We start from the raw sequence: 18180 nt of genomic DNA on the forward strand, positions 1-18180 counted from the left end.
CCAACTTGACAGAGATTTCACAAACTTGCAGACACAGAAAGACAGAAGGAACAAATGTCTTTGCTTAAAAAAAGAAAGAATTTGGTAATTAAAATGAGCGAAAATAGAGTAACAACTTTAAATGTTAAGAAAAGCAACCTTTCAAATGATTTAACTAGTTTTATAATCTAGCTGTGACCCAGATGTTTACTTAGAAGACATTACAGCTCTGTATTATGTGAAGTAATTAATATTTAATACAACTGCCTCCCAATGTTATAAAATATGGAAACATTAGTTATGAAGTTGCTCTGAGAAACAGCCTAAAAGATGAATGAAGAGCCAGCTTCCCAAAAGGTTTGTGATGTGCACAAAGGCAGACAAGAAAAACGCAGGATGAAAATACAGATGACAAACATCAACAGTATGGTCTGTTTTCTCACATGTATCATATTTGCTTCCAAAATTCATTTTTAATTCTCGTATGTACATGCTGTTTTGTGTTTAGAACATTCTTTTCTGCAAGGTGTTAAAGGAGGAGACAGAAAAAAATACTTAATGGGTGTAGCCTCACAGCCTGGAGAAGGCCTTGGAAAGCTCTAGCATCCCTGAGAGGAAGCCTTTTAAGGGTTGGAGCCAGAAAGTACCTGCTAAAGTGTATCGTCGTTGTTTCCCATGACACTCAATTACATTGTAACTCGATCCTGTGGTTTCTGCTATGAAATTCCATCCCACCTTCCTAAGCATTATTTTCTTTTTAAATGACAAAAGTGAAACAAGAAAACTGCTTTTCTCATGTACTCCCTTTAATCCTTAACCTACTTAGCCTTGTGTCCTTCCAGTGGCAAAGAGAATTAATCACATTGTAGTGCAGGAAAACCCATCAGTTGAAAAAGTTACATTATATAAAGAGGAGATATTAGTTAGCTACAGGCCGAAGTCTCTTGCCTGATGCCAAACATTTGTGTTATTTTCCTGAGACAGGATGGAGCCAGATGCTGGGTTAGGGTTCTAAGCGCTGTGGTCTCCAATGAAATTGTCCAAAAGATATGTCCACATATGTGACTTAGGAGGACAACTTTGTCATTGTGCAAAAGGGGGTTAAACTTTGCTTGCGCCTTTGCAATATTTTTCCAAGTAAGTTTTAAGCTCAAGTTTTGAATATTACTCTTTTTAAGTAAGGCAACTTAATGCATGCGGTGGGGAGCAAACTGCTGTTTTTGAGAAACGCTAGTGGGCTTCATTTGCAGAAAAGGATGTGGCTGCCCAGTATCCTTCCTCTGGTGCATCCTTTACCTTCTCTTTCCCAGAGATTCTCAGTGTTGGAGTCTCTTAGCTGGGTCAAATATCAGAGGCCATCAGTCACTCCTGATAAGAATTTATTGCCAGACTCACGCCTGTAATCCCAGCACTATATGAGGCCAAGGCAGGTGGATCACGAGGTCAGGAGTTCGAGACCATCCTGACCAACATGGTGAAATCCTGTCTCTACTAAAAATACAAAAATTAGCCAGGTGTGGTGGGCACCTGTAATCCCAGCTACACAGGAGGCTGAGGCAGGAGAATCGCTTGAACACCGAAGGTGGAGGTTGCAGTGAGCCGAGATCGTGCCACTGCACTCCAGCCTAGAGACAAAGTGAGAGTCTGTCTCAAAAAACAAAAAGAAAAAAAAAGAATTTATTGACCACTCCACAATGCAGCCAGGCTTTAGATCTTAGTTTAAATGTCACTTTATTAGAAATACATTCTACTAGACTCCAGACTAGCATATATGTTATCACATTGATGACTGTATTGTTGAGATTATTTGATGAAGGTCTGCCTCCAACCTCCTGTCCCACAAGTCTAAGTTCCCAGCACAGTGCTTAGTTTGATCACCTCAATTTGTATCCTTAGTACCCAGCCCATAACCTAACCTTTTCTAGGTACTTAACAAGTACATATTGAGTGAATGAATCAACGAATGAAAAATATACTATTTAATGGAATGCAATTCAAAAAATGTTTATCTGTTACCCACTGCATGGTCGGCACTGAGCTGAGCTCCAGGAAATCTAATAAATGACCTATCCCTGTGCTGGTGTTGCTCTAGGCATTAACCTCAGTCCCCTTCTCAGATCCTCACTCTCTCTGAGCAAGCACATTCTTCAGAGTGGTTTTAATCACCACCTTTGTATATAAGGATCACAAAAATCCAATCTCTGATTATAAGACACTTCTCCCTAGATTACAGCCACTTTACTAACCCAGAATAAGATCAATAGAGAATGCCACAATTTGGGAAACTTAATATCTGAAAGTAATCTGATGTACTCCAGCTATGTCCTGGGAGCCTCGCTGCCTTGCCAATTTTAAGAGCAGGGTTGAGGGGAAACCTCCCTACTCTTGCCTGGGGACTAGTTTATGAAGAATCTTAAAGCCCAGACAAATGGGTGTGTTAGCTGAGAACACTGGCTGTCCATATGCAGAAGAATGAAACTAGACCCCTCTCTCTTGCCATGTATAAAAATCAAATCAAAATGGACTAAAGACTTAGATCTAAGACCTGGAACTGTGATACTACTAAAGGAAAACACTGGAGAAACTCTCTAGGACTTTGTTCTGGGCAATGATTTCTCAAGTGATATCTCAAAAGCACAGGCAACCAAAGCAAAAATGAACAAATAGGATCACATCAAGGTAAAAAGTTTCTGCACAGCAAAGGAAACAATCAACAAGTGAAGAATTGGAAAAAATATTTGCAAACTACTCATCTGACAAGGGGTTAAGAATCAGAACATATAAGAAGCTCAAATAACTCATTGAGAAAAAATGTAATATCTGAATAAAATGGGCAAAACTCATCCCTGACAGGTCAGAGAAAAAAAAATGGCCAAAAGATCTGAATAGACATTTCTCAAAAGAAGACAGGTAAATGGCCAACAGATATATGAAACAATGCTCAGCATCAATCAGAGAAATGTAAATCAAAACAGCAATGAGATAGCATCTCACCACAGTTAAAATGGCTCATCACCAAAAGATAGACAATAGCAAATGCTGACAAGGATGTGGAGAAAGGGTAACTTTTGTATGCTGTTGGTAGAAATGTAAATTAGTACAGCCACTATGGAGAACAGTATGGAGCTTCCTCAAAAAAAAAAAAAAAAAATAGACCTGCCTTATGATCCAGCAATCCCACAGCTGGGTACATACCTAAAAGGAAGGAAATCAGTCTGTCAAAGAGATATCTGTACACCTATGTTTATTGCAGCACTATTCACAACAGCCAAGATTTGGAATCAGTCTAAGTGTCCATCGATGAATGAATGGATAAAATAAATGTGGTACATATACACAATGTAATATTATTCATCCCTAAAATAGAATGAAATCCTGCCATTTGCAACAACATGGATGAAGCTGGAGAACATTGTTAAGTGAAATATTCCAGGCAAGAAATATAAATGCATGTTCTCACTCGTGTGGGAGCTAAAAATTAAAAGAATTGAATTCATGGAGATAGTGAGAAGAATGATGATTACCAGAGACTGGGAAGGGGTGGGGGGAATGGAAATGGTTAATGGGTGCAAAATATAGTTACAATGAATAATGATAGCCCAACAGGGTAAGTAGAGTCGACAATAATTTATTGTATATTTTAAAATAACTAAAATAGTGGAATTGGAATGTTCCTCATACAAAGAAATGATAAATACTTGAGGTATGGATGACCTCCCCCCACAAAATGAGTGTATTAATAACAATAGCCCAATCATACTTCATATTTATATAGTGCCTTATAATTAAAAAATTTTAAGTGCCTTCATATTATCACTATAGCACAGATTTTTTAAGAGTTTAGGGAAGCTAATGATTTGCCCAAGTTCCAGGGCTTTCTCTGTCCAAAGCAGGCGATGAAAGAAAAAAAAAGAACTCTTAAGGCTAAAATTAATATATGCTTAGCAGTATTCCTTCTGTGCCACGTGCATCAATTTGAGACTTGATGCTCTAGGAAACAGTGAGTCCCGAAAGTCATTGAGTAGGTGGATAACAGAAGGGGAGAACATTAAAGAAGGAACAGCATGGCAGTGGGATGCAGGGAGGAGGCCTAGTAGAAACCACGGTATGATTCAGGTGGGTAGTGATGAGGGCTTGGTTTAGAGAGATGAAGTGGAAACACGGAAGTATTGGGGCTTGGTGCTAAATGAAATTGGAGGATAAAGGAGAGAAGTGATTTCAAAATGTCTTTAATGTTTCAAACCTTGGCAGTTAGAAGCAGAGAAGCTGGGAATGGAAGCATGTTTGGAGGGAGCCGGTGACCTTAATATTGGACATTAAGAGCCGGGTGCGGTGGCTCAAGCCTGTAATCCCAGCACTTTGGGAGGCCGAGGCGGGTGGATCACGAGGTCAAGAGATCGAGACCATCCTGGTCAACATGGTGAAACCCCGTCTCTGCTAAACATACAAAACATTAGCTGGGCATGGTGGCGCATGCCTGTAATCCCAGCTACTCAGGAGTTTAAGGCAGGAGAATTGCCTGAACCCAGGAGGCGGAGGTTGCAGTGAGCCGAGATCGTGCCATTGCACTCCAGCCTGGGTAACAAGAGTGACACTCCGTCTCAAAAAAAAAAAAAAAAATTGGACATTAAGAAATGAGGATGTGAGACCTATGGGTGTATCTGAACATTTTACCTTCATAGAAAGGCTGGGTAAGAAGTAGCCCAACAAGGTGGTCCAGGGAGGAAGATGAGAATCTTTCATCGAGGCTGTGGTGATCAAGCCAGGAGGGCAATTGCCGTAATTCAACTAAAGGGATATGCATCTAAAATGGGATTGTGGCTAAAGAGTGGAAAGAGAGAGAGCAGATGGAGGATACAGAATAATGGAGCAAAACAGGGGTCAGAGATGAGTGAAGGTTAGAGTGGAGAACAGTGTTTTTGAGGCAGGAAATGGGAGGTTGTTTGTGAAAATCTTCTAAAGCTGGTCCAACAACTGGCATTTTGCCAGCTTCTGAAATAGTGAATGAGGCCCGCTAGGTCCAGGGAAAGGAGTTTGGAATGGACCAAAGGTGAATGGCCTTTAAGAAGCAGGATTGATGGGACTGGAATTGCAGTGATAAATGGGGCTGGAAGTTAGCAACAGAGAGGTGATCACTGATGTTGTAAGAATGAGTGAACTTTTTGAGCAGAAAATAACAGATAGCAGATAGACAGACCAAGGACTAATCTTGGAGCCTCTATAGGGATGCCGTCTAGACAGCAACTGATTCCACAGGTGCTATGGCTGTGGGCCACAAAGAAGGGGGAGAAATTCCCCCTGGTGAACAGAAGGCCAACAGGATCTCTCACTTTCCAGTTATGCCCAGGCTTGGTATGGTAACTGGACCTAAAATTAGATGACATACCAGTTCACGTAATTCCCCATGCACTCTTCTTGAGGTCTGACCAATGCCTCTGGCAACATGCTACCTTTTCTGTGTTTCTTTCTTTTTTCTTTTTTTTTTTTTCTGGCTCAGTATTTGGCTGCTTCTTAGGGAGTGGCTACTAGGTCTTTGCTGCAACCATAACCCCTAGCCAAGATAAAGTGACTTTCTGCAGGTGACTTTAGGGTCCCTATTGCTCTCTAGCCTCAATCTGGGTTTTTGCACAAGTATAGGATGGGAGAGGGATGAGGTGTTTTCAAGAGAATGCTTGTGAGAGGATATTCCAACCTCCTAAATGCACATTTTTTGGGAGGCTTGTCCTAGTATCAATTGACAGAGAAAAAAAAAAAGTGATTTTTATCAGTGACCCTCTAAGTAGGCAGCCTTACTGCTTCTTAAGTTACTCTTAGGTTTCCAATAAAACTTCAGTAGGATCCAAGAAGAATGGGGTGTCTGTTTTGCAGGCTCCTTTGCCAAAACTCTATTATGGAAACAGGATGGGGAAGGGGCCATTATGCTTTAACTCTTAAGAAAAACATTGCAGTTTTTTTGTCTGCTTGGGCAGGATCTGGTATGTGTACAGAGACAGCTTCAATCCAGTCTCACAATGACATGATAATAGGAATGTTAAAAGGATCATATGGAGAGGAATTGACTCATTTCTTGGTGTACTAGCCAGGGTTCTCCGGAGAAACAGAACCAATAGGATAGAGAGAGAGAAATTAAGAGATTGAAAGAAAGATTAAGAGAAATTTATTTTCAGGAATTGACTCATACACTTGTGTGGCTGGCAAATCCAAAATCTGCAGGGCAGGCAGCAGGCTGGAAACTCAGGCAGGGTTTCTATGCTACAGTCTTGTGGCACGATTTCTTCTTCTTCTGGAAACCTGTCTTTGCTTGTAAGCCTTCAACAAATTGGACGAGGTCCACTCACATAGAGGGTAATTTGCTTAACTTAAAGCCTACTGATTGTAAATGTTAATCACATCTAAAAAATATCTTCACAGCAACATCTAGACTAGTGTTTGACCTAATAACTAGGCATCATACCTCACTAAGTTGACACATGAAATTCATCATCACACTAGGTAGGTGCCTTCTCAGTAACAATCTCTTTGGAAGCTGTGACTTCCCTTCCTCAGTCAAGGAGAACTTTATACTGCTCTTTCCAGCATGCACAAAGGGAAAAACCAGGCCTGGTTTTTCTGCTGTCAACCTCTAGCCAGCAGAAAGGCACAGAAGAGAGTGAAGGACCTCAAGAAAGACTGTTTGTGGGGTCCAGGCCTGGAAGTGACATATATCACTTCCTCTTGTTCTGTTAGCCATACCTAACAGCGGGGGAGCCCGGGAAGAATCGTTTAGCTGTGCTCTGGAGGAATGGGAAAATAAGTTTGTGGCCAGCATGTGCCACAGAGAGGTAGAGTCAAAGTTTCTAGCTTCAGGGACTAATTGGACGGTGTTTCTGTTAAGTAAGATAAGACACATGCCAGAGAAGCAGTTGCAATAGAGAATGCTGAACTCAGTTTTCAGCAGGTAGAGTCTGGAGGTGGAACATGCAGGCAAAAATGTCCTGTAAGCAGCTGAGAGTAAATCTGGAATTCAGGGAGGATTTTGGCATCGGAGGTAAAAACTTGGAGAGTGTTTGGCCTGTGGATAGTATAACAACAGAGAGAGAAGAGACGAATGAGGATGACTCATTAGAGACAAGCACAGAAAAAGGAGCCGGTAAAAGAGTTTTTAAGTTGAAAAGAGCAAGGGGAACAGGATCTCAGAAGTTAATGGAGAGGCCTGGCACTGTGGCTGACACCTGTAATTCCAGAACTTTGGGAGGCTGAAGTGGGCAGATCAGTTGAGGTCAGGAGTTCGAGACCAGCCTGGCCAACACGGTGAAATCCCATCTCTCCTAAAAATACAAAAATTAGCCGGGCATGGTAGCAGGTGCCTGTAATCCCAGATCCCAGCTACTCGAGAAGCTGAGGCAGGAGAATCGCTTGAACCCAAGAGGCAGAGGTTGCAGTGAGCAAAGATCGTGCCATTACACTCTAGCCTGGGCAACAAGAGTGAAACTCCATCTCAAAGCAAAAAAGTTAGTGGAGGAGAAACATTCAAAAAAGGAAGTGGCCAGTGGTGTCAAATATTATAGAAAAATGAAGAAAATTTGGAAAATATTATTTGTCCTTAGTGATTATTTTCTCTCTTCCACATTCAAAAATCCTTTCTCAGATTATTCTCCTTTTGGAAAAGATCGGGGTGGCCAATTTACATGATGATATTAATAGTATCTGGGTTCAAGAGAGCAGTTGAGCACAAACATTTGTTTATGTTCCTTGTCACCTAAGACACTATTCAAATGGCAGCAAAAAAATTTTTTTCCAAGTTATGATGAAATAATTTTTAAATTTTAATTATTTATTTTTTAGAGACAGAGTCTTGCTCTGTTGCCCAGGCTGAAGTGCAGTGGCACAATTATAGTTTACTGCTGCCTCGACTACCTGGGCTCAAGCCATCCTCCCACCTCAGCTTCCCAAGTAGTTGGGACTACAGGTGTGTGCCACCATCCCTTTCTTTTTTTTTTTTTTTTTTTTTTTGCAAAGGGATCTCACTATGCTGCCCAGGCTGGTCTCCAACTCCTGACCTCAAGCGATCTTCTTGCCTTGGCCTCCCAAAGTGCTAGGATTACGGGTGTGAGCCACCACCCCCAGCTAGAATTTTTTTTTTTAAATGTATACATCTACAACAACAGAGAATAGGAGCATTTTTAAATACTTCTGGAAAACACAGTGAAGGAAAGAGAGTTGACAAAGCAGATGAAACCAAAATGAGTAGCAGCCAGTCTGAATCCACAGGAGGCCTCCATCTGAGTGAAGCCAGGAAGCAGGAGTGTGGGAGTGTGGAGAGGGCCCTAAAATGGGAGGTGTGAGTAAAAGACAGTGGAAAAGGAAAGTGCTAGCATAGAACGTGAGGTAGAGAAGAAGGGGGCAGGGAGAGACAGAAGAAGATGGAGAAGAGGAGCAGGAGAAGGAGGGAAAAAACAGAAGAACTAACTCATTTCTACCTAAAGCTCTAAATTGTCTCCTCTGCGTGGCACGGGAGCTCTGACCACAGATCTGAAGAGAGAGGTGGAATCTCAGCATTGCTGGGTTCTGCAGTGAGCACTACTGACCTCGGCATTATAATGCAAATTCTGTTTGCCTTCCGTTGTTTTTCAGCTACTAAAACCAACCTATGGATCCATCATGGAAGATTAATTATGGAATAACAATAAAACGTAATATCAGTCTTGGCAAGAAAAAATTAATAGAGGTCTACCATGGAAGAGAGGATATGCAAAGTGAAAGGTAATTCAGGAGCCACAGGTGTGGATAAAACAAGGCGCGGAGGTTGAGTTGGCTGAAGGTACAGGTGTGCCCAGTGGAGGAACTTGATTTGGCCCTATCACTGTATCAGGAGGAGGAGAACAGATGCACAGGGGCAGTGAAACGAAGATAAACCCTCATCCATCCTATCAGGAAGTTAATAGGCAATGTTTCAAGAATATAAATCAAGTAATGTTATGTATAGACATAAAAGTAACTGTCAGAAGCATTTGAACCAGTCTTTAAAAGCAGCTCCCTTGGAGCTGTGGGACCAGGAGGAAGGAGTATTAAGAAGCAGAAAGCCTGCTTTTATGTTTTCTATTAATTGGGTTTTTTTAACTATGTGTAAAATTGGTTGTGTTTTAATATATATAAATGTAGAAGCCAGGCACCTTTTAAGCATTAATATGTAGCTTCAATAATGAGATGTTGGCTGGGTGCAGCGGGTCATGCCTATAATCCCAGCACTTTGGGAGCCTGTGGCTGGTGGATCATCTGAGGTCAGGAGTTCGAGCCCAGGCTGGCCAACATGATGAAACCCCATCTCTACTAAAAATACAAAAATTAGCAGGGCGTGGTGGCTCGCGTCTATCGTCCCAGCTACTCGGGAGGCTAAGGCAGGATAATCACTTGCACCCAGGAGGCAGAAGTTGCAGTGAGCTGAGATCTCACCACTGCATTCCAGCCTGAGTGACAGAGTGAGAATCCGTCTCAAAAAAAAAAAGACACTGATATGGGAAGATCTCCAAGTAATGTTAAGTTTTAAAAATCACGTGCAGAATGATAGATACATCATAATACCATTTATACAAAAAGGAATACAAAACAAAATAATTCCTGAGGTACTGTGGGTACATCCCAGGGGGTCTTCACAGAGTCATGGAAAATGCACATATGAAAAAACTATGCATGGATTTTTATTTTTTTGCATCAAAATAAACTCATACTAACTTGCTATAACATGTCTAAAAAGGATCTAGCCGATGCACTAAAGAAATATAAGACATCAGTTTGAAAAGAGCCCTTGCCTTTACCAGATTGAATTTTACTAAAATTGAAGCAAGAACAAACATCAAATTTATGGTGAAACTTGGGTGGAAAAATGGTGAAATCATTAATGTTTTGCAAAAAGTGTATGGAGACAATGCCCCCAAGGAAGTCATCAGTTCATAAAGGGATGACTTATTTTGAGAGGGGAGGAGACCGTATTGAAAAATGAAACCCATCATTTCAGTGGTAGACCATCTACATTAATTAGCAAGAAAATTCATTTTGTCTGTGCCTTAACTGAAGAGGATCAACAATTAGCAGCACAAACAATGGCCAACACCACAGTCATCCCAATTGGTTCAGTTTACACAATTCTGACTGAAAATTTAAAGTTAAGCAAATTTTCCCTTCAATGGGTACCAAAACCATTGCACCCAGATCAGCTGCAGATGAGAGCAGAGCTTTCAATGGAAACTGGAAACAAGTGGGATCAAGGTCCTGAAGCATTTCTTTGAAGAACTGTAACGTGAGATGAAGCACGGCTCTGCCTCGGCTTCCTGACTAGCTGGGACTACAGGCACGCTCCACCATAGCTGGGTAACTTTTTTATTTTTGTAGAGATGGGGTCTCACTATGTTGCCCAGGCTGCTCTTAAACTCCTAGGCTCAAGCGATCCTCCTGCCTTGGTCTCCTAAAGTGCTGGAATTACAGGCGTGAGACACCACAAGATGTAGTTCCTGTAAGACTTAGTTCTCATCGTTAGCCACAGTCCAGGTTTGCCACAGTTCAGATTCAAAAGAAATATACTCTGGCCATTCTATGAAACATTCTATGCATTTGCTGCATTAGAAATTAAGATAAGCCTCCACAGTAGGGCTTCAAAAAATGAAGCCTTAGGCATATACAAACAAAACGGAGTTTTGAGGGGGTATTATTTAACACAGGTAGCCTTCATTTTACAAAGAGATAGATAGGATTATAGAATATTAAAGCAAGAAGATATTTTGAACCATGGAGCTTTTTTACAGCTAAGGAAACTGAAGCTCAAGCTGAAGAAGCTGGATTTATTCAAAATTGCCTATGTAGTTCCAGGGTCAGACTTCAAAGAATCCTCACTGATCTATTTATTCAGTCGACAAATGTGCACGGATCATTTACAGTGTATTGGATACTGTGCTAAACTCTCAGTAAATGCTAGTTTAGGTGCCCATGCAGGCATTACTTTTCCGCCTCAGAGCACTCCATACAGTGTTCCAAGCAGCCACTTAAAGTGAATCCTAACTGTGGTTCCTAGATTTAGGTATTTCTTTTAATTAGCTCTCCTCTGATTTATTTAAAATGCAATAAAAATTGTGGACCAGGCTCAGGGACACCTTAAATGTTCCAAGGACAGTGCCTCCACCATGACCCACAGCACAGACCTGCTTGTGCTGACATGTGCCAGGTTCATTGTCTAACTCCCAAGACTGAGCAGGATGGCACCTTTTTATTTAACTGCCTTAGAGTCTGTGATGTTTTTTCTCACATTTACTTCTCTAAGACCCCACAGCTCAGTTGGCCAGAGTGAAAGCTTCCTGAGGTCCATGGTCAAAACTCTAAGGCCTGTATTTTTGAACCCTGATAATAGCAGCTCAGTTCTGTCCTCTAAACATGGTTGTCTGGAGCAGTACAAAGTTCCCTGCTCAGCTTACGGAATCAGGAATCAGGTGAGCAGAGAATCACTGTGGGTAACCAAGCATTAAAGCAGCTTACAGTTCAGACACAGAGAAGTGGCTGAGGAGGAGGTAGGAAGGGAGTATCCAGAATTAATGACCCCTTTTATAGTTAACTTGATACCAAATGTGGCACTATCCCAACAGTCTACTTGTTACCTTGGCTATGGGAATATCCCTGAGACCTCTTTCAAACATTCAATCATTCAACAAACATTTTCTGAGCACTTATGATATGTCAGGCACTCTGCTAGGTCCTGGAAAAAAAGAGATAAGAAAGCCCATAGCCTCAGGAAACCTGCAGTCTGGAAAATGTATAGAGTTGTGTAAATAATGGATGCAAAAGAAGAGTATGGACTATTATAGAAGTAACTCTGAAATTAGAGGGCTCTTGATGAAAGCAACCTTATTGTAGACCAAGAGAGGCTAAATAATTTGTGGAACACAGTACAGAATGAAAATGGCAGGACCCTTATTAAAAAGTTACTAAGAAGGCACCCAGGAGGCTGAGGTAGGATGATTGCTTGAGACCAGGAGTCTGAGGCTATAGCATGTTATGACCGCACCTGTGAATAGCCACTGCATTCCAGCCTGGGTAACTTAGCAAGACCCTGACTTTTAAAAAAAATATTATTAAGGCCGGGCACAGTGGCTCACGCCTGTAATCCCAGCACTTCAAGAGGCCAAGGATGGCAGATCACCTGAGGTCAGGAGTTCGAGAAATAACCTGGCCAACATGGTGAAACCCCCGTCTCTACTAAAAATACAAAAAAATTAGCTGGATATGGTGGCACATGCCTGTAATCCCAGCTACTCAGAAGGCTGAGGCAGGAGAATTGCTTGAACCTGGGAGGCAGAGATTGCAGGTAGCCAAGATTGCACCATTGCACTCCAGCCTGGGCGTCACAATGAGACTCCGTCTCAAAAAAACTCGAAAAAAGTTGTTAACCCTTTCAAGATAGCAACAATAGAGCATCAAATCAAGCAAGCATGGGGCCCTTCTAAGAGTAGGGTGCTCTGTGTCTATACAGGCTGTATACTTATGAAGTTGGCCATGTTGGAGACTCTGGTCTCTGGTGGGATAAGAACCATCCCTGAGAATACTCAGCTTAATGTTTAAGAAAGGAAAAGTGGTCAGATAATTGAGAATAATCCCTTTGCTTCTGCTGCACCAAGGATAACTGTAACATCATGAGACTGAGCCTCAGGGTGACACCACATGCAGACACCGCCGTGATTCTGTGTGCTACGGTCCTACCTTCCACCACCCCTGAACTCGGTAGGGTACTCAAAACCACATCTCCCTCTGCAGCAACTCAGGATTCACAGACAAGTGGTTCCAATTCTATGTCTGGCTTTGGAAACTGTTACTAGCCAAGATCAGTCTTCAGTAATATTTGAGGGTAGCCAGAAACCCTGGGTTCAGATGCAGGTGCACCCACTTGAACGAGAAGAAACTCAGTATTTGAAAGGCACTAAATTATCCTTCTCACACCTGATATACACTGCACGCAAATAAACAACACCAGCTGGTTCCTGAAAATGCACGCCTTGGTCCGCTGGGAAACTGAGAGGCAAATGTTCCTGAATATGCTAATAACTCTAATAAGAACGAAGAGCACTTAATTAAAGAAGTAATTAGCTTGGTGCACAGGAAGGGACAAACAGATGAACATATACACAGTGAATATACACATCAATAACTTTTAGTTTATGAGCTTATAGTTTGAAAGAGAATACCTATTAGTTTTGAGGACTCAATGCTCCTTGCTCTCCCACTCCACTCCAAGGAGGTGGGTGTTTGAAGTGAGTGAAAGCCAAGGACATAATTGGGACGTGGTCAGAGGGGTGGAATATTTGCTGTGATTAACAAAGAGATTTAAAGCCCTGCCTTGTCAATAACTAGTTATTTTATTTTATTTGAATTTTTATCCCTATTGTTGCCAGTCTTGGGTCCTTTTTCTTAACTGTGCAATGAGTATGGTAAGAGAGACCTGGGGTGACCATCTGCTTGGGAGAGATCCCATCCTGGGAAGGCCAAAGGGTGAGTGGCTAAGGCCAGCTCTGCCCTGTTTCCTTTAGAGAAATGCCATCTTGCCACTATTCTTTTCTTTGGGTCTGCCCTTCCTGCTGCTTCTTGCCATGACACTGGTAATAACTAAAAGCCAGGATTCAGGGGTTCGGCCTTGTAGAAAGAAACCAAATGCCTTCTTTTGTTCTAGGTCTTGTACCAAAGTGTATTACTCCACTTTTGCATTGCTATGGAGAAATTCCTAAGACTGGGTAATTTATAAGGAAAAGAAGTTTATTTTGGCTCAGGGTGCTGCAGGCTGTATGAGAAGCATGGGGCCAGCATCTGCTCCTGGTGAGGCCTCAGGAAGCTTAAAGTCACGGTGGAAGGTGACGGGGAGCCAGTGAGTCATATCGCAAGAGAGAGGAGGGAGGTGCCACACACTTTTAAACAACCAGATCTCGTGTGAACTCAGCGCAAGAGCTCACTCATTGCCAAGGGGATGGCATTAAGCCATTCGTGAGAAATCTATCCCTGTGAGACAAACACCTCCCACCAGTTTCCACCTCCAACATTGGCAATTACAATTCAACATGAGATATGGAGGTACAAATATTCAAATCATATCACAGAGGTACAAAAGGAGGGTCTTGATTTCACGTGGTCGAACAGAGTTTGAGACCCTATCATCATAAACCTGGCAGTGGTATGGAAGCTTCCTTTCTGCCCAGCTCTCTCATGATTCCATGGCAGGGTTCACCTCTTTCTATCTTGTAATAAGGCAAGCATGACTTAGGAGCATCATGCTCTTACATGGAGCTAAATCCAAGAATTCCAATACAGTGTGACTCATCTTAATTCAATTCAATCCTGGGAGCACTTACAAGCCTAATATGGGTAAGCCTCTCTCTAATCAGAAGCACATTTTTATTATAGCTGTGAAGAAACAAATTTATTTAGACTGGTTTATGACAATTATTAATTAATTAGCATGATATTTGGAATGCTGTTCTGCATAAAATTAATCTTAGTCCTTTAAAAAAAATTTTTTTTGTCTTAAACTCAGTGGTAAGGTCTCAGTCCTTTAAAAAGTAAAAGTTTAATTATAGAATTTGACTTAGGCCAGCAGTGCAGGCACCATACATCAAAGTTAGGCAGCAGAATTGAAGAGAGAACTAAAAGGCATTTAATTGCAACTGCTGAGCACACTTAGCTGCATCTCTGGCCTTCCTAGCACCCTCTCAAGGCCCAACCTCCCTTTTTCCTGTGACTCTCAGGAATGGCACCCAGCATGCTATCCTCGGAGGTTGCAGATCCTGTCACACATTCTTATTCCTGCTCGACTCCGTCTTCTCTCAACCTAGCTTCTATTTACATTGTACCCTTTGAAACTCTTGTTATAGTGCCAGACATTTAAAAAAAAACAGTTCTCTATGCTCTTAAACTGTCACTCATTATGTCCTCTACTTCCTGGCTTTAACCGAGACTTGGATTTCCCTAGAGAATTCCGTGTCCCTGCTGCCCTCTCAAGTGCAGCCAGCTTATTCTTGTGCTCATGATCTCACTGATGGCCAGAGGTATTTTCTTCTGGCTCTAGGCTTCTGCCTGCAGAGCACCACTCTTTGACATTCTTTCAAAATCCCTTTCTTAAACAAAATGTGTATCAATCAGCTTTCCATCTATATTAGTTTCCTATTGCTGCTGTAAATAGGATTAAACTAAGTAGCCTAAAATATCCCAGATTTGGCCAGGCGCAGTGGCTCACATCTGTAATCTCAGCACTTTGAGAGGCCGAGGCGGGCAGATCATCTAAGGTCAGGCGTTCAAGACCAGCCTGGTAAGCATGGTGAAGCCCCAAGCCCCATCTCTACTAATAATGCAAAAATTAGCTTGGTGTGGTGTTGGGCACCTGTGATCCCAGCTACTTGGGAGGCTGAGGCAGAAGAATCACTTGAACCCAGAAGGCTAAGGTTGCAGTGAGCCGAGATCACACCATTGCACTCTAGCCTGGGCAACAGAGCAAGACTCCATCTTAAAAAAAAAAAGAAAGAAATCACAGATTTATTAACTTACAGTTCTGGAGGTCAGAAATCCAAAGTGGGTGGATATTACTGGGCTAAAATCGAGGTGTCAGCAGGATTGTGTTCCTTCTGGAAGTTCTAGGGGAGAATCTGTTTGCCTGCCTATTTCGGCATCTAGAGGCCCCTTGCATTTCTTGGTAGCTGACCGCTCCCTCCAACTTCAAAGGCAGCCATCTGCACGCAGTCCTCTGATTCGGCTGTCATCACCTCTCCTTCCGTAGCTCTTTTGCCTCCCTTTCCTGCCATTTAAGAACACTCATGATTATGCTGATCCCACTCCGAATCCAGGGTCATCTTCCCACAGGGATAAACTGCAGGACATGACCAAAGCTGAAAAAGCTTACTCCTAAAGAATAAAACGAGAAAAAATAAAACTTTTCATGTTTTAGGGTTGGACTCAGCCACCTATAAAGTAATCCAAAAGTAAAAATAAAAGCAGATTTGGAGAACTATGTCTTATACAATATGGTGGTGGTAGGGTTGCTTTTTTTTGAGACAAGATCTGACTCTGTCACCCAGGCTAGAGTGCAGTGGCGCAATCTCAGCTCACTGCAACCTCTGCCTCCCAGGCTGAAGCAATCCTCCCACCTCAGCCTCCTGAGTGGCTGGGACTACAGGTACAAGTGTTACCATACCTGGATAATTTTTGTATTTTTGGTAGAGACAGAATTTACCATGTTGGCGAGACTGGTCTTGAACTTCTGAGCTCAGGTGATCCACCTGCCTTGGCCTCCCAAAGTGCTGAGATTACAGGCATGAGCCACCATGCTTGGCCAGGCCACTCTTTTTAAAAACAGTACAAAATTGGGTACAAACATACCTAAGGTCTTGGAAGGTGTGAGTAAAGGGTCCTGAATCTCGAAGTGTATTAGTTTCATAGTAAATCTGCCCCTGCCCAGATCCAGGTACTGTATGAGGACAGTCTAGTAGCTGAGGATGTCTCTGAGAAAGGTTATAGCTAATCACTGCATCATTCTGTTTGAGAAAAGTACTTCCCAGAAAATAGTAGACATCTCACTGCTAGTATTCAAGAAGATGTAGGGGATAACAGATAGTCAAATTTTACTTTATGAGCTATGTGTTTAGCTCTTCAGTTGTCTTTAATTTGTGGCAAGGAATACCAGCTTTCCATTTGTGCTCATGATGTAAAATTTCCTTTAGTTTTACTGTTTTAAGTAAGTTAATTCAAAGAAAAAATAAGCTAATACAGTTGACTCTTGAGCAACATAGATTTGAACTACAAGGGTCCACTTATACACGATTTCTTCTGCCTCTGCCACCCCTGAGACAGCAAAACCAACTGCTCCTCTTCCTCCTCCTCCTCACCCTACACAACAGGAAGATGAAAAGTATGAAGACCCTTATGGTAATCTACTTCTATTTAATAAATAGTAAATATAGTTGCTCTTCCTTGTGATTTTCTTAATTAGATTTTCTTTTCTCTAGCTTACATGATTGTATATAATACATATAACATACCAAATATGTATTGTAAGGCTTCCAGATGGGCTATTATGGGCTATTAGTTGTTAAGTTTTAGGAAAGTGCAGAGTTATACATGGATTTTCAACTGCAGGGGAGTTGACACCCCTAACCTTTAACTGTAATCAAGGGTCAACTGTAATTGTACATGTGGGTGGTATGTGGATATGGCAAATATTGTGAAGACAGCATGAGAACGATCATCTTTGGGGAGCACTGAGTCAAAGGGAATGGAATGGTTTCTCTAAAAGAAAAATCTGGAGAACTAAAATGTAGCAGTGCGACTCCATTGCTGCCCAAGGGGAAAGGAACCACAGCCTATGAGCATGAGCATCTGAACAATATGGCAAGTATATTATAGTGGAGATGGATGCACCGTGTACCATAGATTCATGACACTAGTCATGTTATCTGGGTGATTCCTCTTGCTCTGAGCTCATGTTTCCTGGCAACATTTTCATTATAATTAGGTTTTGCCTACAAGCTATAATGGGCTCATTAGCAAACCATGAACACCTGGCTTTCTTGGTAGTTTAATACTCAATATCGATTAAAAAATTAACATTGTGGTTTTTAAACATAAGCTCACATGAGCTTGGACCCTTGTGCTGGCAAGCTTGGTTTTGGAGCCTGAAAGACTAAGGGCTGGAGCTAAAGACCTTGGCTGGAGGTAAATTTGCCAAGGTGACATTGCCTGTACATTTGTCTCGGTGGCCAGCCGTTCCTCCTTCCTCAGGTGCCATCTGACGTTGCTGTGTGATTTTACATCAAGCCATAGCCTCATTTGCTCCTTGATGTTTATAATCTGCCTCTAACTCTGTTGCTCTTCAAGAAAGTTCTCAGGAAGTGCACCCACAGCCTTCTAAGGATGTGTCCAACTCAGGATGATTTTCAGAACCGTCCCCATTGACCTCCCTTATCTTTGAATCCTTTTGAGTATTTGATGTTCTCTCTTTGGCTTCTAAGACACCCTTTTTAAACTGTTCTCTGTCAAATGTTTAAAAAAAATGTTTCCTCTCCAGATTCCACTTCTGCTTGCCCCTTGAACGTAGGTAACTCCATGGTAAACAGCGGAGAGCAGGGCACTGAGGTCAGGTCACTTGAGTTCAAATTCACTTACCAAGTATGTGATTTTTTTTTTTTTTTTTTTGAGACAGTCTCACTC

This window comes from Cebus imitator, unplaced genomic scaffold (assembly GCF_001604975.1).
Source record: "Cebus imitator isolate Cc_AM_T3 unplaced genomic scaffold, Cebus_imitator-1.0 Scaffold414, whole genome shotgun sequence".
In the NCBI taxonomy this organism is placed as follows: domain Eukaryota; kingdom Metazoa; phylum Chordata; class Mammalia; order Primates; family Cebidae; genus Cebus; species Cebus imitator.